The sequence below is a fragment of the Prionailurus viverrinus genome, chromosome F2 (assembly GCF_022837055.1).
Source record: "Prionailurus viverrinus isolate Anna chromosome F2, UM_Priviv_1.0, whole genome shotgun sequence".
Taxonomy (NCBI): domain Eukaryota; kingdom Metazoa; phylum Chordata; class Mammalia; order Carnivora; family Felidae; genus Prionailurus; species Prionailurus viverrinus.
In genome coordinates, this window is record NC_062578.1 from 66,505,061 (window position 1) to 66,526,477 (window position 21,417).

A 21,417-nucleotide genomic window follows, 5' to 3' on the forward strand; every position below is an offset into this window, starting at 1 on the left:
TTTCGTCTTCCTTCCCCTCTTCGCCTTTCAGATGTGCCCCCCTCTGCTATACTCCCGTGTGCCTCTCCTGGTGCTCTTGCTGCCATTGCCATGTGCTTCGTTGGCACCATAATGTCTTCGAAGTCTTTATCTCCAGCCCCATTGCAAGGGCTCACCTTACCTCCCCAGCCCTGGTCCATAGTGCCCATTGTTGGAAGAATGAGGACAGTAGTAAGCAAAACAGACCGTGCCCTGCCCGGTGTTGGGCACGTCTTCCTAGAGTGTTCGTTGTGCTTAACAGTTTTGAAGAGGAAATATTTGGAAACAAATACAGATCAATTCTAGAGCAGAATTCAGCGTCAAGCTGCACCCACACACCACAGGGAGGTTATGAACTCAGCATTCTCTGTACTCTTGGGGGTCTTAGTAGAAGAGTAGGTTGGGCTTGGGGGAGAGGTAGCCCAGTTTGCCAGCAACTCCAGCCATGGGGCCAAAGTTTAAGAGGCCAGTATGGGGGCGGGGGGGAAATGGAAGGACTATCCAGTCAGGCCAGAGTTCAAAACCCCAGTGCTGGACTTTCAACTCTTGTGACATGGGGCAGTGTATTTGATCGCTCTAAGATTCAGGTTTCCATCTATAAAATGGGTACATGAATACATGCTCCTCAGAGTTGCCGTGAGAGAGAGAGAGAGAGAGAGAGAGAGAGAGAGAGGCGGCCCCTGGAGGACTCAGCTCAGTACCTGGCACAGAACAAGAACTCGGGAAATGGTGGCTGTTGCATTAGCCACTCACTAGTGATGCTCTTTTTGAATTAAAGGCTGTTGTTGGTGATCAAGGTGAAACATTTTCTGGAGCAGAGACAGGCAACTTTATACTTCCAGCTTACAGAATGATGGCTTCTCAGAAGTGACTTGTAGCTTCCCACCTTCTTTGTACTTGACCTTTGTCTCATGTCCAGCCTGGACTGGCCCCAGCCAGAGCCCATCACCCCCTCCCCTTTATTCCATGGGTTCCTTGCCCTCTCCTCAATATGAGGCCATCACCGTAGGACATAATGACCTGCTTACCAGACCTGGAGTTTCTTACTCATCTGCTAAATGTTTGCTGAATGAAGAAATGGAATGGAATAAATTGTGTTAGTGGGGGTGACCGTGGAGGGTGGGGGGTGTTTTTCTCCTACAAACGGTTCAAGTAGCTTCCCCCCCTTTCCTCCTTCAGGTGTCTAGCAATCCAGGAGGCTTAAAGTAGGCCATAAGGGAAAAAGCAGGGGAGCTGGAGGGAAAATCCCATGGGCAGATTTTTCCTTCCTGGGATTTTGCTCCATATGACCAACACTTTCTGGTGAAAAGAGTCCTGAGCCAGGAAGACTGGAAATACGTACACGTGTCGAGGCTGAAGAACATCGAAACATCCCTTAATTCATTTATAATGCTCCTAACGGGAGCTGCCATCTTCCTCACGCAGGAACGGTGCTCAACACCAAGGTGTTCGTTCCCTGGTGCGGCCCAACGAGGAGGTTCTGATAGAACCCCACTTGGTTGGTGAGGAATCCAGGGTCCCAAGGAGTCGAGTCCTCGGTGTGAAGGCACAGCACAAGGGTGTGAGACTCAGACTCAGAAGTCCTGTCTCCTAGACCAGCGCTGTTCCCCATGCTGGTTAGGACCAGGTGTCTCGCAGGCTGGGTCCGAGGGTAAACAGGGAAAACAGGACTGATTCACAGAGACCCCTCCCAGCTCTGGCAATAATTCGCTGTGCAGCCCCATTGCAAGTTGCTCTGCTTCCCTCTGCTCAAGAATCACCTGGCCAGCGGAGGAGAGTGATAAATGTCAGTAATAATAGTAGCTACCATACCTGCTGACAAGATTCTAAGCGTTTTATGTGTTGCCTCCCTCAGTCCTACAGGGTAAGTTGGGGTTAATTAGGGGAAGGGGGAGGACAGGGCATTGAAGGAAGAGACTAAGTATAGCCGTGTGGCTGCCTAAAGGATGGTAGACGGATTCAAGAAGCTTACCAGTCAGGGATCCCAGAACACACTGGAGTGAGGCGAGGCAGGGAGAGATGAGCCGATCTGGACCTTGGAAGCCCTGGGGTAAGGAGTGTGGTCTTTATCCCGAGACAAATGAGGCATCTATTAGCTTCTTCCCCCACCCCATACTACCTCTATCACATTGTCCTTTCTCAGACTCAGTCCATTATTGATTTTTTAAATATTTATTTTTTATTTTGGCGGGGGGGGGGGTGGTGAGGGCAGAGAGAGAGGAGACAAAGAATCCCAAGCAGGCTCTGCAATGTCCATGCAGAGCCTGACGTGGGGTTCTATCTCACGAACTGTGAGATCATCACCTGAGCCAAAATCAAGAGTTGGACCCTCAACGGTCAGTCTATTTTTTATCTTCCTCCTTTTTTATACTGTGAATTTCCTAAAGGTAGGGACTGGGTCTTCTTTTTTTATGTCTATCTGGTGCTTAGCACAGAATCAGGTATATATGGGTACTTAATATAGACTGTTAACCAAGGGGCGCCTGGGTGGCTCAGTCAGTTAAGAATCTGACTTCAGCTCAGGTCATGATCTCATGATTTGTGATTTCAAGCCCCACATCATGCTTTGTGCTGACAGCTCAGAGCCTGGAGCCTGCTTCGGATTCTGTGTCTCCCTCTCTCTCTCTGCCCCATCCCCGTTCATGCTCTGTTTCTCTCTGCCTCTCAAAAAATGAATGAACATTAAAAAAAATTTTTTTTAAAGACTTAATCAAACGTTTAATGTAGTCAGTATTCAGTATTGACATGTTCGATATTCAATAACTATATATAGTATACATTATATATAGACATTAGTACCTATAATGCAACTTACATTCAGCTGGATGATTGTAATTATAACTGAAAATTCAGAAATCGCAGCACCTTGGGGGACAGTTGGGGGACAGCAGAGCCGTCACTCTCCATGCAACTCTGTAATAAAGCTCAATCCTAGTATTGAAACAAACACAGTTCAAAGGGCATGCTAGATTTTGAATTAAAAAAAAAAAATCAGTAACGTAGGGCCCGAGTCACTACAGGGGCTATATTTTAAAAAGGAAGAGGGGGGATTGATGGGAGGGGCTAGAGAAGGGTTGAGGCTGCGAAGGCAGGAGGGGACAACGCCTTTGTCAGAAGTTCCAGGTGAGGACAGCTGCAGCTGTTGCCACAGGGTAGCAGAGACGGGTGGTCTAGCCCTTGGCCTTTGCACAAAGATCCGTGAGGCCCGAGCAACAGGAGCTTCTAAGACAGCATGTGGCCACGCTGAGCCGAGAGGAGGAGTGTGGAGCACGTAGGGCGACTGGACAGCAAGGCCTCCAGGCTTGCCTTGCTCACTCAGGCTTCCCCAGGGGCCGGGGGGTGGGGGGTGGGGGTGTTTTGCATCCAGCTGGCGTCACTGGGGCAAAGCATTCATGTACTGGGAGCGTTTGCCTGTGAACTGCTGCCACCTCCAGATTTTGTTGACATCCTTCCCCTATATACCCTGTGTGAGCTCATCTGCTTTATGGAAACCAGTGCAGTAGAAAGAACGATACATAGTGTAATACGTGACTACCTGATAAGCCAAGAAGGCCAGCTGGCCAGTTTCCATGGAGAAAGGTAACAGTCACACACCCTGTGTGGGCTGTGGACCATTTTCTTCTTGGTCCATGAGTCTATTCAGCAAACCCATTCCGTGAGCCGAGTGTAGAGCAAGGCCATGGGGAGTTAGGCAAAACTAAGTGAGAGCATCATAAGCCTGTGACAGACATGATCTCTTTCCCCATCAGGAGCAGCTGAGCCGTCAGAGGACCTCAACCCCAGCCTGCCCACAAGCTGTGTGACCTCAGGAAAATCACTTAACTTCTCTGTGCCTCATTTTCCTCAACTGCAAAATAGCACTGATGACACTCTCCCAAGGTTTTGGTTTTTTTTTTTAATTTTTTTTAATGTTTATTTTTGTGAAAGAGAGACAGAGTGCAAGCAGGGGAGGGGCAGAGAGAAAGAGAGACACAGAATCGGAAGCAGGCTCCAGGCTTTGAGCTGTCAGCACAGAGCCCGAAGCGGGGTTTGAACTCACGAGCCTTTGAGCTCTGAGATCGTGACCTGAGCCAGAGTCGGCCGCGTAACCGACTGAGCCACCCAGGCACCTCTCCCAAGTTCTTTTAAGTGATTAGTTAATGGATAAAAAGCTCTTTCTAAACTAAAATGGGCTTCACAGAGTATTGTCCCTCCCACAAGTCAGTGCCTGGAATACTAAGGCTAGCTGGTCTTCCAGGACCTTCTTCCACTGGATGGTTAGCTCTAAGTGCAGTGGGCAGGAGCCCCAAACTCCCTGCAATCCAAATAAATTAATCGCTGGGATTAACACAGAAGCTTGAATTCTCCTGCAGGAGGAAGGCCCAGAACCTTTAACTGGGAAATTTTGTGGGCCCTCACAGAAAGTGAGGAGGAGGAAATCAGTGTGCAGCATGCAACGCCTCCCTCTCTGAAGGCTCTCCAGGACACCCAGGACCCTCCCTGTCTGGGGCCTGAGGTCATCCCCCGGCCCCCCACTGCCCTTCCCCAGCCCTCCCACCCAGCTGGGCCTGCCCATCCCTTCCCCCTCGCATTCTGCTTCCCCGAGATCACGAGATCACGCAGTGGAAAGGAACACCGGCTTGGGAATCACACGAGCACGGGCTTGGCTCAGCTCTACCAGTCGCCAGCAGTAAGCGAGTTGTGGCCTCGTGAGCCTGTTTCCTCACCTGGAGAATGGGCTATGACTTCCTTCCTTCCACGGTTATTGACGGATATTACTATTCCTTCCGAGATTATGGATGAGAACCTGGCGGGCTTTAGTGTGCCCAGAAATCACCCGAGAAGCTTGTTGGGAGGCAGGTTCTGACGCTGTAGGGCTGGGTGGGGTCTGCGACGCTGTTCTCTCCACCAGCTCCCAGGTGACACGACTTCCCTCTTGAAGAACAAGAACACAGAGCAGGTATATGACGGCAACTATTGCCATGAAGATTCTTTTTTCTCCCCAGTCAAAAGGTTCTTCCTTGCAAACAGGCATCGATGGATAAGAGAAACCTCTGCTCACCTCTGAATTCGTAGGGAAACAAGAAAAAACAAGTTTTGCTTTAGAGGCAGCCTGGGTGTGGGGAGTGAGGAGAGTGGCCTCCACGGCTCATCAGCACGCAGCTCCACGCGCACACGTGCGCCGCAGGTGGGCCTCCGCCGGCTGCAGAAACCTCTAGAGCTCAGGCCTCAACTTGCCATGCTGGGAACGCAGCCTCGGAGCCGGGCACACGCCTTATTCCTCCGGCTACAGCTCTCCAGAGGAATTTTCAAAGCACACGGGGTTCGCTTGGCAGGAGCCTCCCAGGATATAAACACGCATTTGGGGCTTTTGCTTTAAGGACTGCGGTGCCTTTTTGACTGGAGGCCTGTGCCCAGGCCTCTTCCCCCTCACCTTCATCAAAATGGAACCACGGCCGGCCAGCCGCTGCTAGGAGCAGACACCAAAGACTCCAGGAGAGCCGGAGTGAGGATCGGGACACCTCCCCACCCCACCCCATCCGATCCTGCTTTTGGTTTCCCCTCCTAAAAGGCCTGCTTCCCAACAAGCTGCTGACTCACCCAGGGTGAGGGGCTTTTTGTTTTTCCCCTCTCCTCTCAGCATCCCCACAAAGCCCAGAGGTTTTGAGGTTGGTTTCACGAGCAGCTTTGTCCTTATCATTTACTTTCCTTTCTCCCCGCCCCCCCCCCACCCCCGTCTCCATCCCAGTCTCCCAGTCCTCCATCCCGCCTGGAAAGAGAGTTGGTCACCCAGGTGGTCGGCCCGGCTTTTAACATTGAGTTTCTCCTCTTTGTAGGTCTTGACACACTGGCTGCTCTTGGAGTTCAAGCATACCAAGATTCCCAGGATGTAAGCAATCCGGGACTGGTGAGTGACAATGCGTTGGATGCAACCTCAGCTGGATTTCAAGAAGGGGAAGGGGATGAGTAGGGGGCGCGGGCGGCCGGTCCTGGAGCCTGTCCTGAGGGCGTCCGACTTTTGCAGCTTCAAACCGTTTCCCTCCAGATGCACCTGGAAATGGCACAGAGAAGCTAGGTGTGAGTCCCTCGCAATTCAGAGGGGTCCTGCCAGTCCCTCCCTAGAAGCAAACAGAGTGTGTAGGTGGCTGGGCTTCCTTTCTCTGCTCAGATGCACCATCCTGAGGGCCTGGGCCTGGAATTGTTTTCAGGGAGCCTTTAACCAGGATTAGGGAGGTATTCTTAGAAGAGAGAGGACATTACCTGGTCCCGTCCAGTTTGTAACCCATCGCCCCGCGGAGACCTGAGGAGGTGAGGTGAGAAAGCCACCTTTGCACATATAAAGGGCTGTCATTGAAGAAAAGTGGGCAGCTGTTGGCTCAACCTAAGGAAAAATTCCTACCAGAAGAGGTATGCAAAGGTGACGTAGGTGTCCACCACAAGTAGTGAGTTCCCTGTCACTGGCAGAATTCAAGTGCAGGTTGCAGAAGCATCGGTGTTGAAGGAAGGAGTGGTTTTGACTAGTGTTTTACAGACTGTTCCATGATGACCTAGAACCCCCAGGGGTTCTAGGGTGAGGGGTAGCGGACTTAGGGAGAGTGAGGGGGCTTGTGAGTGTGTACATTCTCTCAGCGCTACCTGTTTGGTGTGGTTCTGCTGTAAAACGGTTTGGAAGTTGCTGGATGCGATGATCCTCAGCTCTTCCTATGACTTGTCGTCCACCGGCCCCTGCTGTACCTGAACTACCACCAGACAGACACACATATCACAGCACGTCGTGAACGTGATGGGGTGGGCAGCTCTCCAAGCGTGGTGGGGGTTTTGGCCAGAGGCTCCTGTCCCATGCCAGGACCACCGAAAGATTAACCGGCTAGTCATACCATCTAGAGCTCTGATCCAGGCGACACAGACCCGAAAAGAAGGCATGGGGGACACTGGAGCCCCCCAGTCCCCCAGGCTGTGGGGGGACAGTGAGGGTGGCTTCCTAAGGGGGGTGGGGCACTTTGGCAAGACCAGTACCCCAGACTCAAGCTAGCGTGAGAAGAATTGCACCCAGACCCAGGTGGGGACAGTATGGGAGAGGGACACCCACTGTGAAGGGGAAGGTCTCTGAGTAATGAGCCCCCAGGCTTCCTTTGTGCTTTGTCACTGGGCCTTCTTCCCCTGGGCCTGGGTCAGCTGCAGCTGTAAATATTTATCAAGGGCCCCTGAGGGCAGGGTGCAGTGGGAGGCCAGAGATGGGGTTTTTCTTTAAGAAACTGACAGCATGGATAAGAATTGAGTTTGACAGTCGCTGTGCATAGGCTGTCTGTTCAGCTGAGTCCTGAGCGCTGGGGGTGGGGGGGTGCTGGGGGCGGTGGAGAGGGGGTATTGAAGACCAGCAATGGGAACAGAGGGCTGAACAATGCTTTTGAGCCATGGCTTGATGCTTCCTTGGCAAATCTTCAAACAGGAGTGGGGCTTTGAGGACAGGGGCTGTGTTCTTTGATTCACAGGAGCTGGCACATAGTAGGTGCTCAGTAAGTGATTGTCAGATGACTGAAAGGGAAAACAACGAGGAGGCACCCGGGGAGGTGATGTCTAGTTAAGAGGAGCGGGGCCCCCGGAATCGATCTTCCCAGGTTCAAATCTCGCCTCTTCCGCTAGCTGCTGGGCCATAGGCCAGGACATAGTAAGTGCCAATAACCCTGAGCCCTATTTTTGTTCTACATGTGGGGCATGACCCTGAATTAAGGTTCAGTGTTGGGACAGGACAGTGTCCAGTGTTGGGGCAGGCTCAGTGATGGGACAGCAGGAGTCAGAGGAGAGAGCTCTGGGCTGGGAGTCAGAAGACCTGGCTCATCTGGAGGGTGGGGGGACAGGGAAGCAACCTCACCCCTGAGCCCACTCTCTAAGACTGTGATTCTGTGAGGAGGTGATCAAGGCGGCTCTATTTTTCCTGCTCTCCCTCTGATGGGCCATTGTAGTCCTGGCACCCTTCCAAAGGCAAGGGCAGCTCAGCCATTTATTACTTGTTGGGGGCCCTCCTGGAAAGTGGTCCAACGTCTCCGGACCTCCCTGTCCCCCAGTGAAAGGGAACCCAGTGCCAGCCTTCTTCTTTTGCAGAAATGGTCTTAACAACTTGAAAAGCACTGTGCAAAAGAAAGATTCTGTTGATGCAGACAGAAAATCACTAAAGATGGGAGCTTGGGTAGCATAATCTCAAGCCTCCCAGCCGAAGCCCATTCCCTGTCCCCTCCCTGGTGACGCCGCCTCCACGGGGAGACCACTTCTCTGAACGATGCAGGCACCACCCACTACACCAGGACCTGTAGCAGGTTCCAGATAAAAATTTGCACTTGCCTGAACTGGGTGTAGCTGGCATCTGCCTAACTCCAAGCCTCAGACTCCACAAAATGCCCATATTTTCCCTGAAAGCAGACCTAGGAGAGTCTGGAGGGCATTTCCAGGGAGGGCCCCTGTGGGCTGGTGTGGGTACACACCTGTAAGAGACACCGAGGCAGCCTTGATTGCCGAAGACTAGAGTCGGCTAAATGGGGGCGCGCTGCTGGCACCTTCGAGCTGCCACCTCTGAAACCATGTCTGAGGCAGGATACAGTGGCCCAGGATGCTATCCGGCTTATTCCGGTGTGGGCCGGGCGCCACAGGCAGAGAGGGTCCGGCATCTCCAAAATGGGTAAAGGAGTGCCTGCTACACGTGTGAGTCATGCAGGTGTGGGGAGCCAGGGACCCTAAGGAGAGCCAGCTGTGCAGAGAGGCAGAGTGATGGTGTTATAGGCAGTTTAGAATAGGGATGAGGGAACAATAAAAAACAGGATGTCATGCATTAAGCAACATTCAGCCTACAAGTAGTCAGGGACCTGACTAAAGAATAAAATGCCCAGGCTCCTTTTTCGTTTTTTGTTTTTGTTTTTTTGAGACCCACACATGCACATAAGTGCCTTAAAGGACTGAGAACGACCCGTCCACCAGGGGTACTCGAGGGCATAGAGCATACTCGATATTCGGGGTATACTCCTGGCAAGTGCCAGGACACATGCATCAAGTGACCAAAACTAGGTATGTGCAAAGTCCCTCAAAGCTCCTCCAGCATTAAAGGAAAAGATCCCCCATCCCTCCTGTGAACATTCAACCTTTAACGTCCCAGTAAGTGGGTGAGGCCCAGGCTTCCTGGGGTGGCTCCCTCTCAGAGCTGGCACTCCCTTCTTGAGTGTGTGCTTTCCCTTTCAATAAACTCTTTGCTGTTGCTTTTACCTTAAAAAAAAAATTGCATTTGCCTGAAACATTTATCAGGCTTTAGTAATAGACCTGGACTGCATGATGGGCTTGCTCAGGGACCCACCTTTCGCCTCTCCTGCCTGTCACACCATGATCCTAGCTGGATAGTAGGACCGTAGTGAGCCAGAATCACTTAGCACACAAGCACTGGCCCTGTGCCTAGGGGATCTTCAAAGATGTCTAACATTTTGCCAAGTGACCTCAATTTTACTTCTGCCTTTAGTGGGACGGATACAGGGAGGAGGGGCTTTCCTGGCCAGCTTCAAAGAGGGAGCTCCATCAGTCACACAGCTTCTCTCAGCTTCTGTGCCACCTCTATTTAGATGAGGTGACCAGGCTAGGTCAGGGATGGTAAATAGATTTCATCTTCTGCCAACGCTGATCAACTGGTCTTGGCTGCCAGGGGCAGGGTATTGAGAAGGATTCTGAGGGCTATCTAAGAAATGGTGTGCTGCAATGGATTAGTGATGTCTGCTCAGGCAGAGGACAGTAGCATCTGCGGCAGTTTTTGGCATGCCTGCACTACCCCTCCCCCGCCCCGCACCCCACCCCGTGCTTCATGTTTTATATCAACAGCCTTGTTTTGCATCAGAGAGACACAGCACAGCAAAACCTCATTAATCTGGCCCACTTTAGAACCCACCCGAGTGAGTGAAGAGTCTTAATCTTTGGGTGTCCCCTACATTCAGGAGCTTTGTTACCTTTCAGTGAACGGAATGAAATGAACTCGCAAGTAGTTAACTGGTCCACAGTGATCTGTGCTTCGCAAGTCTGACCATAGGGCTGAGCGCAGCTGACCTGTATTTCTAGCACAACTTACTCTGTTTGTGTGCGAAGTATGGATACCACCAAAAGAAACTCTGATAAAAGCAGAGTGTTTTTGAGGTACAAAACCATTCAATGGGCAGCTTGACTTCTATTTCAAATTGCCAGAGAATTTGAATTAGAGCTGGCTGCACTAGCCAGGAATAAGCTGTTTTTCCAGAATTATATGCACAAGATGAGACAAAACAGTCCAGAACTAGATTTTCCCTGAGCTTCCCGATCTGTAAAATGGGGAAATAATACACCCCATAGGGCTGTTTGGGAGAGTAAATGAGATAAAAACGCAGAAGAGACCTAGCAGGCGATCGTGCACACAAAAGCTGGTCAAAAAATGCTATTTCTTCTCCCCTGTACCACCTCCTATCTATAGTCCCCTGAAAGCATAGCTTTCTTCTTACAATATGTTCGAGAAAATGCTGTTACAGATAGATTTTTTTAAAATAGTATCATACTTTTCAAATGACTCCTGTTTTTCAGAGCCTCTTCCTTTTTATTTCCAATGATTTTTCAACGGGAAAGTCCGCTTAAACCTTCAACTGGAGTTGCTCTCGGTCGTCTGGGTGTAGGAGCTGATGCTCCAAGGGTCCCGACGGGCATGTGCGTGAAGGCTGTGGTTGCAGGTCTCCCTAGAGGATGACTAGACCGTGTCCCTGTCTTCCCTTTAACTCGGCAGGTGTCAACACCCAAATACCGCTCCCTCCATAGGGAGAGTCAGAACAGCAAAGGTGGAAAAATGCCGAATTGATACCAAGTGAATTTCAGTGTGAGCGTGTCAAAGAGGGGATCTACTTGTTAAAAATGGGTAGGAAATTGGAAATGGAACTCCAGTTTGGGCCTTAGTCCCTGAGAATCTTCAGGAGAAAGAAGTTCTCACTTAAAGAAATCAAGACCCATTGAATCCATGAGAGGCAGGGAGAGGAACCCACGTGGCCGGAGGGGCAATACTCCCCAGTCACAGGAGCCCAGGGTGGGGGAACAGGCCTGGGAGGCCCAGGGGAGCTGGTCAGGACTCCTGGGTTGTTGGCTGAGAGCAGAGGTTCTAAGGGGGCACTGGACAAGCACGCGCCCTTTGTTCTGGTGCCTGGAGCATCTGTCCCGCCTTCTCTGGCCCCGGTGTGGACAGCCTCGTGCTTCTCCTTGGACTGGAACAGAACCGCTCTGCAGCCCGTGCCCTGCTCCCCCGCCAGAAGCCTCATCTTCCCTGCCCCAGGAGAAGGCCTGGCCAGCAGCCTGCCCGCTGCCCCACGGGCAGGGGAGGAGGGGCATGGACCCCTCACCCTCCCTCCCCTTCTTTCCCCTGAGCCTCCACTCCCTGTGTGATGACTGTGCTGTGGGTCCCTGTCCTCATCCTTGTCCAGCCTCGTCTTCTCGCTCCTGAGGATGGGGCTGAGAGTGCTTGGAGCAGAGGGGAGGCCTTGTGGTTGGGGGGGAGGGGGGACAGCCAGCATAGGCTCTCCTGGGGAGCTGTCACCTGGAGGCCCTGGGCAGCCAGGGCTGTCTCCTTAGCACTTGAAACTCAGCAAGTCCTGCAGCTTCCTCTGAGGCCCCTGTCCCCTCTTTGGATCCCCATGGACCTTATGGCCCCACCACCCAGTGTGAGGCAGTGCCACAGGGTCATTAAGACCATGCGCTCTGGAGCTGGACTGGCTGGGTTAGCATCCCAGCTCCACCCTCACTGACCCCAGTGTTGGCCAAGTTATTCAACTTCTGTGTGCATCAGTTTCTTCATCTGTAAAATGGGCCAGCTCACAGGGTAGTTAGGACTCCTGAGTTTATGGTATGCGCTTAGAACAGGGACTGGCACAGAGTGAGTAAATCAAAATCAGTAAGAAATGCAGAAATCAGTGTGTCATGTGATAGCCTGATTGACACCAGCAAGATTTTAAGTTTCGGCCCACAGAAACAACATCCTTCCTTCTGCCTGTGGGTTCAGGAGGCTTTCAACTAGAGCCTGAGGGAGGGGGAGAATTTCTGCAGATAGGTGGCTGTGGAATCATGGGCAGAGATGCAGAGGGAGAGGACACCTGGGACATTTGGAGGATGCCAGAAGTCCGGCGTTGCTGGAGCAGGTGGAGCCTGAGGGAGGAGCACGAGGCAGTTGACATGGGCAAGCTTGGATGAGTCAAAGCCTGGAGATCCTCAAACGCCACGGTCAGGATTGGACTCCGCAGGAAGCAATACACAGCTGTCGGAAGTTGGAAACCAAGCAGGTGATGTGATGCACGATGTGGTCACCGTGCAGGGAGTAGGCTGCAGGTAAGACAGATCAAAGGCAAGATGCAGTTGGAGGCAGCTGCAGAGAGATGGCCCTGGAGAGAAGGTGTGACTGTGTGAACTGTGACGGACAGTCACGGCAGAGGCAAAGCGAGGGGAGTTGCCCCCAGCGTACTAGTTCAGAGAAAGCATCGACCGGTCTTGAACACAGAAAGTGGGGACAGAGGAGTCCAGAGGGAGCCCTACACTCCTGGCTTGGGAATCTGAGGGAGATCCTGCTGAGCGTGGTAGTGAACAGATAGAGAAAACGTGCCAGGTGGTACAGAAGGCGCTGGGAAGGTAGTAGCTGACGCACGTGTGGGACGCCCAGGGACCGGGGTGGGCAGCGTGGAGCAAGTGGTCAGGCACGTGGTCTCGGGAGTCCACATGGCATGAATCCAAATCCCAACTCCACCATTTACTAGCCGTGTGACCCTGGAGGGGTCATTTCCTTTTCCAGAGCTTCCGCGTCTTCATCTATATAATGGGGATTACACAGTTATTAGCTGCCTGAGAGGCTGTTCGGTCAGGACATGTGGCGTTAGGAGCTGTGCCGACGGAGAGTGCTTAGTAGGGGCAACCTTGCCCTACGGGAGCAGTGGTCTTGATATTAACTTTTAGTGTTAGTATTCGTGTCCTCATCCTATTGGGGATGTCCAACATGGGCATAAGCGAGCCCAGGACAGGAGGGATTGGTTCCGGAGTCCTCCACCCAGAGGTCAGTGGTTGTCAACCTGACAGGGGTGGTCCTGGGGGAAGAAGAGAAGGCCATCAACTGGGTTCTTTACAAATTGCATCACCCTCCGCAGCTGTGGCCTCACCACACCCTCCCCCCCCCCCCCCCCCCGCTGTCCTGTGAAAAATCAACATGGGTGACTGTCACCATTCCCAAAGGGCATGTGCCACGTCCCTCAGGCCTACTGGGAAGGAGTGAGATGGACAGACAGCTGACGGAGGAGCAAGGCAAGGCCATGGGGTGATTGCATTCTCTCTCAGGGACTGCTCAGAGCAGGGGGCAGAACCCGGGGACACTATCCACATTTAAGAGGCAAGACCGGAAAAAACAACTCAGTCGGGAAACAGAGCTACCGCTGTCCCAGGTGCCGCTAATATGACATTCACTCAGTCCTGCCCGACTGGACATGAAGACCCCATAAAAGGCGGGCGGTTCTGCACAATCCAGGTGCGGGTTCAAACCACACTCCCACTCAGCACGTGAGGGGTCCTCTGCTCCTTCCTCCAGCAGCAGTAGACTCTGTATCTGAGTTGAACAGGAGAGATGGCCTCCCACCTTCCCCTCCTGTCCATCTAACGCTTGCCCTGGTGCCCTGCCCTGAACCCTGTTCCGTGTTATTTCAGAGCCCACAGTTTATTGGCCAAGGAAATGATAACACCTGGAACCAGGAGGTAACAAGGCTCAAGTGGATATTCAATTATATTAGTCGGACTTTTGGTTACAATCTTAGAGATCTGATTCAAATTGATGGAAGTATAAAAAACAAAAAAGCAGTTCATGTAATTGAAAAGTCTGAGCTGCTCTGGCCCTGAGCCCAGCTGGATCTAAACAGTGTCAGCAGGCATCGCTTCTCTCTGTCTCTAGACTCAGATTTCTTGTGTGGGCTTTGCTCAGGCAAGTTTTCCCCCCAAAGATCCAGCAGCTTCTCTCGGCAACCCCCACAGAAAGAAAGCTTTGCTTTGGTGGCCATCCTAGCGGATGCCCTGGGGTTGAGGGGTTCGGGTCACGTGTCCATGCCTAAGCCAAGGATTGCTGTTTGAGCAGCATCAGTGAGCGTACAGGGGAGGCTGGCTCACCCACCAGCCCGGGCAGGATGCTATCTTTGCTTTAAGTGAGCTCTCAGCTGATGAGGCTTCTCCTTTGTATGGCCAACAGGGTATCTGTTCCCTGGTTCCAATCGCTCTTCGTGCCTGAAACCACTCACACTGTTCTTGAGGTCAGAAGTCTGAAATGGGTCTCGCTGAGCTAACATCAGCGTGGCAACAAGATGCATTCCTTTTTGGAGACTCTGGTAGAGAATCCGTGGCTTGCCTTTTCCAGCTGCTAGAAGCTTCCCTAATTCCTTAGTTCATGGTTCTTCCATCTTCAAAGCCAGCAATGGCCAGTTGAGTTTCCCTCCTGCTGCATTACTCTGAAGCTGACTTTTCCGCATCTCTTTTCAATCTCTAATGACTCTTGTGATTACATTGTGCCGACACAGATAATCCAGGATACTCCCTTTATTTTAAGGTCGGCTGATTAGCCACCTTAATTCCTCTTTGCCATTCAAAGTAGCATTCACAGGCTCTGGAGATTAGGGCCTGGGCGTGTCTGGGGGCTGTTTTTCTGCCTGCCACAGCTATTGTCATTAGTGTTGTAATATTTAGGCAATATTTGCCATGACCAAGGCCATTTGCTAAACTCTTAACCACCCAGAGGCAGGGTACAGCAAATAACCCCCATTTTACCATCAAGGAAACTGAGGCACCAAAAAGTGAGTCACTTCCAAAGTGACGCATTCAGTGACAGTAGAGTTGGGGCTGGATCACAGGTCTGCCAGACCCCAGAGTCTGGCTCTTTACCAGGTCAGCTGGTGGAAGATGTCGGGCGTGTTGGAGTAACAGAAAACAGAGTGGAGGCAGATGGATGGAGTGGTGGTGAAGTTCTCTGGCACCAGACCCCCTAGGGTTTATGTGCCGGCTCTGTCCTTCACTAGCCGTGTGACCTTGGCCCCAGTCACCCCACTTTTCCATGCCTCCCTTCGTCAACCAGAAAACGAGCCTTGCAGGACTCCCAAGAAATCACCAGGGCTGGTTTTATTTTGATTTTTAAAGTAAAATTGCCAGACCCAAGTTTTTCTTTTTTATGCGTAGCTTCAACCCACTTTTAGTGGGAGAAAAAGCCATGTATACATCTCCTTTAACTTTGCTTTCCTTTTTTCCTGTTTCCTCATAAGACAGCATGGCAAGGATCAGCCAACTATGCCTATCTCTGAGCAGCCTGTGAGCTAAGAATGGTTTTATATTTTTAAAGGATTTTAAATACACACACACACACACACACACACACACACACACACACACACGCAACAGAGAGTGCATGTGACCCAGCAAGCCTAAAATATTTACTATCTGGCCCTTTACAGAAAAAGTTTGCCAACCTCAGAAAGAACAAGGCAGTTGAGTCGACCAGACCTGGGTTTGGATCCTGTATTATATGGTCATGGTCCGGTTAGACCTTTAGACCGTGAAAGCACCATGGGGCCCCCTTGGGGTTTTCCCCTCCGGGTGGGGGCAGGAACACAGGTGTGGTGGTCAATATGTGATTGGGCACCTACTCTGGGTAAGAGCGTCACCTGTCGTCCCCTCACCAGCCAGGTGCACCCATGGGGGACAAGCCACTTGGGGGAGCAGGCCACTCACTCACGAGTGACACAGTGGGAGGAGATGGAATGGGGATTTGAACCCAGGCAGTCCGAGTCTGCACTCGCCTGCCTTGCCTCCCTGTTGTTTCCATTGATTTTTTCAGGCAAGGGAATCATTGGCTGTGCCTTCCCCCTTCTCAGGCTTTCCCCAACTCTCTGCAAAATTCCTTCCCACTGTAAAGTGGGAGAGTGGTCAGAAACAGCTCTCATGAGAACCATTTAAAATTTTGGTTCTGGCATTCATCTGTCCATCCATCCATCTATCCAGCAAACACAGCACAGCACCAGGAATGGGTGAGAGAACATGCCTTTTTAAAAAACAAATTCTAATGTTTATTTTTGAGAGAGACCGAGCATGAGAGGGGGAGGAGCAGAGAGAGAGACATACAGAATCCAAAGCAGGCTCCAGTCTCTGAGCTGTCAGCACAGAGCCCAATACGGGGCTCGAACCCACAAACCGTAGGATCATGACCTGAGCTGAAGTCAGATGCTCAACCGATTGAGCCACCCAGGTGCCCCAAGAGAACACGTCTTTAAGAGTGACAAAGACACAACCCCAAGTCCTTGGGTCCTCTGCGTTCATTGTTATGGGGAGGCATACAGGGAAACTCATTAAATAGCACCACGCACTTGATTAATATGCTGTAATTCGGGCAGCACCAGACTATTTCAGCACCCCTCCCCCCACCCAGTTACCATGACAACATTATTTCAACAAACAGCTCCTTAATATTTAACAAAAATTATGCTCCTGCCAGGTGAGCAGAAGAACCACCACACTACAAAGGGCTTAGAGGGGTTTACAAAGACATTTTTATATGAAGCCATCAGTTTCCCCTGATCCCTGCGTGCCATCCGTCGCCAGAAAATGCAAGTGTTCTGGGGGCTGGGCGCCAATGTGATGCCAGGCCTCCGTTACATGCAGCAATTGAGAGTTGTCACTTTTTTAATGCAGAATGTCACAACGGCTCCGTGAGGACGGGTAGCGTGATAGCATTATTAAACGCTTCTTTGTACACCGATCTACTAATTTCACCCCAGCTCGCCTGAGGCTGCTGAAAGCCTTGTTTGCTTCCTGTGCCTTGAATCAAGCTGGATTGCGAGACGGCGTGTGGAGAGCCCAGAGCGTGTGTGCGCCACTGTGAAAAGGGGCTCGTTTCCTCTTCAAGGCGCCATCTGGTCCCACCCGGTCGATTCAGTAAGGAGCAGGTGCAGGGATCAGGAGACCCAGTCTTCTGCCCTCAAGGGGGCTTGAGATGAAAGAGAAAAGACCAAGGAGACACGGAACATTCTGTGGCAGCCTCCACCAATATGATGGTCTGACATGTGCTGAGCATTGAGAAGGCACAAATTAATTACACATCCCAGACCCCCATTGGGAAGGATGGGTTAATAACTGTAATAAAGTAGGGAGAGTGGGAGTGCTATCATGGTGCTTTATTAGCTGTATGCTCTTAGGTAGGTTACTTAACTTCTCTGTGCCTCTGTCTTTTCATCCATAAACTGGAGATAACACTACCTATAGGACAACCTAACTGTTGTCATGAGGTTTAAAAAATGAAATAAACGTATAAAAAGCACTAAAACGGTTCTTAAAATACTCAAAACAGTAGGCACATGGCAAGTATTAAATAACTGCTAGCTAGGATTTCAGGTTCCCATGGTACCATGCATACAATTATAATAATAGCTCACATCTATTAAGGGCTTACTGTGCCTCGCACAATGCTGAGCGCTGGTGCTGTACTATCTCATTTAATCCTCACGTTCGTCCTGTGAGATAGATACTCTCATTAGCTCCACCTTGTTGTAGGGGTTGGGGAACTTGGCTGAAGTTGCGAGGCTTCTTGTTTGTAAGAGGGGATTGGAATTCAGTTGGTCTGCGTTTGCCACCTAACAAAACGCCAAGGGCAGTACCACACGGAGCACACCGGTGGTGCTGGGGGAGCACGGGTGCCCTGCTGGTGGCTCCAGGGAGGGCTGTCTGGGGGCAGCGGCTGTAGGTACTTTGAAGGCTCCTGTATAGTCGTGGAGAGAGGATGGGGTTTGAAGGCAGAGGGGCAGTTCTAAGTAGGAGGACTAAGTAGCTGCATTTGTAGGAGAAACACTGTCTTGTTGACCATCCGATGGGCAGATTCGTGGCATTGAGTGGGACCTTATCTATCTATTTAAAATATACATTGGGCTTTTATTTAAAATAAGTGGACTGGAAGAGGAAGCATGAGACCTAAGGGGGAGAGAAAAGCCTTTAGAATTTTCCATTTTCTTGGATCAGGATTTCATTGGGATAATATGACTGGGTCTACATCGAGTGTGCATGTCTATGCAATATGGAAACATTTTGCCCCAGTATCTCCAAAAGCAGAGAAAGGAAGGTTTAGATTGTGTAGCAAATTATAACCATAGCCATAATGCACTGTATTTTTTAATATATACATATGTATGTGTGTATCAGCTATTTATTACCACAATAGTGCTTCATAACAAGCAACTACCAACCTCACCCATGAACAACAAGTAGCATTTATTTAGCTCATAATCTACAGGATTTAGCCTTCATGGATTGGGTTCACTCATGAACCTGAGGTTAGCTAAAGGTTATGTGGCTCTGCTGATCATGGCTGGATTTACCCGCATCTTTGGGGTTGGCTGATCTAAGATGACCTCAGCTGGGATGACAGGGGTGAGTGGATAAAGCCCCACCCATGGTTGACCCTCTAGTAGTCTTGCTCAGGCACAGGAGCAAGGGTGCAATCTGAAAGGTGCTCGTGCTTTTGCAAGCCTTGGCTTGCATCCTGTCTGCTAACAAACCTCCAGTTGGGCAAAGCAAGTCACATGGCCAGAATCACAGTGGGAGAACTCAACAAGGTTACATGTCAAAGAGTATGGGTTGGGGGGGCGCCTGGGTGGCTCAGTCGGTTAAGCGGTTAAGCGTCTGACTTTGGCTCAGGTCACGACCTTACGTTTGTGGGTTTGAGCCCTGCATCACTCTGTGAGCTGACAGCCTGGAGCCTGCTTCAGATTCTGTGTCTCCTTCTCTCTCTGCCCCTCCCCTGCTCATGCTCACTTGCTCTCTCTCTTAAAAGTAAATAAACATTTAAAAATTTTTTTAAAAAAAGAGTAGGATGGATACAGGGAAGGATATAGAATCGGGACTATCAGTGTAACCAGTAACATGTTTCCCAAAGTCCACCAGATGAAAGCATCAAGCCATCTGGGAGGAGGAATCCTCAAAGGCAGACTTGGAATAGTCATATGATTTCTTCTGGTCTGAGAGCTACAAGGTGACCTTGACCTCAAAGTGAGTCCTCAGTGCATGGCATTTAAGCCAGCGTCTGTGTCTTCAACATCATACCTAATCCCTGACCCGAGGTGTCTGCAGTGACAAGTAGAACCCATCACTACAGGGAGGGGGACCTCGTGTACCCCCAGTAGCACTTGGTTTGGATGTCCTGCTTGTCCTAAGCTGCTTCTCTAGACGGCAAGGACAGTGCAGCCCTGGGAACTCAAGGTTGGCCATGTGTCTCCTGGCAGAACTTGGTACCCAAGGTTTGCCCTAAAGGCAGTCTGTCTAGAAATATAGGTCAATTGAAAGGAAGGTCTATCTAAGGAATTCTTTTTTCTTCCACATCATTTAATAGTAGCCCAATACCTTGACTTTGCGCTCTACTGGATACTCATAACAATAAGGACTAGCATTATTCCATTTCACAGATGAGGAAACTGAAGCCAAGAGAGCTGAAGTGACTTTGTCAGAGTGGCAAAGCCAGCTGTGCAACCCAGCCCTCGCTCTCTCTCTCTCTCACTCTCTCTCTCTCTCTCTTTACCGCCAATGATCTGCAGCTCAGCCCTAGGGACTGTGTTCACATCCCCGTTCTGCCCCTTGCAGACATGTGGCCTTGGATATGTCACTCACCTAATTCTCTGTGCCTCTGGAGAGAATCTTATCTCCCCGATGGGGCTGTTATGAGAAGTAAATGGGTTTAAAATTAAGGACTAAGATTCTTGAGTACTGCCCTGAAGTTGGACATATTCCTAGAACTCTCCCTGAACCCTCAAAACCACTCTGAGGAAAGTACTGTTCTTACCCCACTTTTACAGATAAGAAGCTGATGTTCAGGGACAGAGTGACCAGCCAGAGGCCCCACCAAGGTGGGGCTGGAGCTTGGACACAGGCTGTTGGCCTCCAGAGCCTGTGAACGTCTGCTTCCCGTGCAAGGATTCAGCAAGGACACCATAATAAATACTAGCTGTCCTTGTCCCTTTGGAAGCCTGAGATTGAGAAGCACATTGGGGAGAACATGCCACAAGAGAAGCAAAGGTGAAACCCTGGCACCACTCTAAAAAGCATCTAAAACAGATGCTGCCCCAGCATTTGGTCCCTTCTGATGATAGGAGCATCATGTTAGAGAGCCCCTGAGGTCATACCCCAACACACACACACACACACACAAAACTACCAAAGCGTGCGTTCACTGAACCCGGTGACTCAGAAGGCAGTGGCACCATCTCTGTAAATCCGAACACTTGATTAACACCGAATGACCTACGTGACCAAATTCATCTGATTGAGATGCATTATCACCACCAGTTCATTTGCTGGGCGCATGAGTGTTGCTAACAGGCTCCAGCTTGAGCACACAAACCCTCCACCGTCATCCTTATGCACCACATACCTGTAAAGCTTTCTAAGCACCTTGACATGGGGCCTTTTCACTCCTCGAGGGAGGTTAAAGCAGGGATAGTATCTGTTTTCCAGTTTAAAAAGCAAAGGCCAGAGCAGTGACACTTTGGCTGCCGGCCCTTAGGAGAGACAAAAGAGGTCCAGGCCAACACAAACTAAAACTGTTTCTTTGTGTTCAATCAGAATCTTGGGTCCAGATTTCTTTTTTATCATGTACTGTCTGTGTGACCTTGGGGAGGTTACTGTATTTCTCTGTGCCTCTGTTTTCTCCTCTGTAAAGTGGGGATAATAGTGTTTACCGCTTAGAAATGGTAAGAGGATTCAGCATTTCATCTATGTCATGTACTTACAGTAGTACCTGGAACGAACATACGAAGCATGTGGTAAATGTTGCCTATTGCCATTACTGTGTGCATTTTTGATTAATCATAAATGGAAATTAAGTAGGGCTTGATAAGTGTAGCTTGTGGACAAAAATCCTTATCGGGCGTGAGGGTGGAGTCACAACAGGCATCTTGCGTGACGAAAATATTGAGGAGTCCGTTAGGATACATGGCCAAGGTCACCCTGCTGGTGAGAGGCCCCGTGGAGATGAGAAGCCATCTGACCCCAAAATCTAGACCCTTTCTGTTTTACCAGGCTGCCTGACTGTCCTTAGCAGGAGATCTGTCCCTTCCCTAAGTCACCCATCCTGTCACTCCATAACTCCGGTATTGGCAAAATGCCTGGGCTCATGTACCTAATGGAAACCTCCCCATCTCCTTAAAACTTCCAGCCAGCAAATTTAATGGAGCTGTGAACCCAGGTTTGCATTAGCCATTCAAAAAGGATACAGTTTGTATCTGAGAACACTTAATTAAGCACTAGGCTTAATTAACTTAAATCAATCTCGCTCCTTACTCCCAAGCCCCCCTCAAAAAAGAGGGCTGTGTAAAGTATAGTCCTTAACTGGAAGTTCTGATT

General features: G+C 50.5%; 1 protein-coding gene across 3 annotated transcripts in view; it reads left to right on the forward strand.

Moving 5' to 3' along the window:
- ZHX2 (zinc fingers and homeoboxes 2) overlaps window positions 1–21,417 on the forward strand; it is a 162,765-nt gene that overhangs the window by 67,159 nt on the left and 74,189 nt on the right. Inside the window, exons 2-3 of one of the 3 annotated variants that reach the window (XM_047842588.1) lie at window positions 3,768–3,897; window positions 5,835–5,905. The gene's annotated coding sequence lies outside the window, so the exon portion shown is untranslated. Of the gene's footprint in view, window positions 1–3,767; window positions 3,898–4,662; window positions 5,604–5,834; window positions 5,906–21,417 lie in introns of those variants that run through there. The other 2 variants (XM_047842589.1, XM_047842587.1) reach the window with 2 other exon arrangements.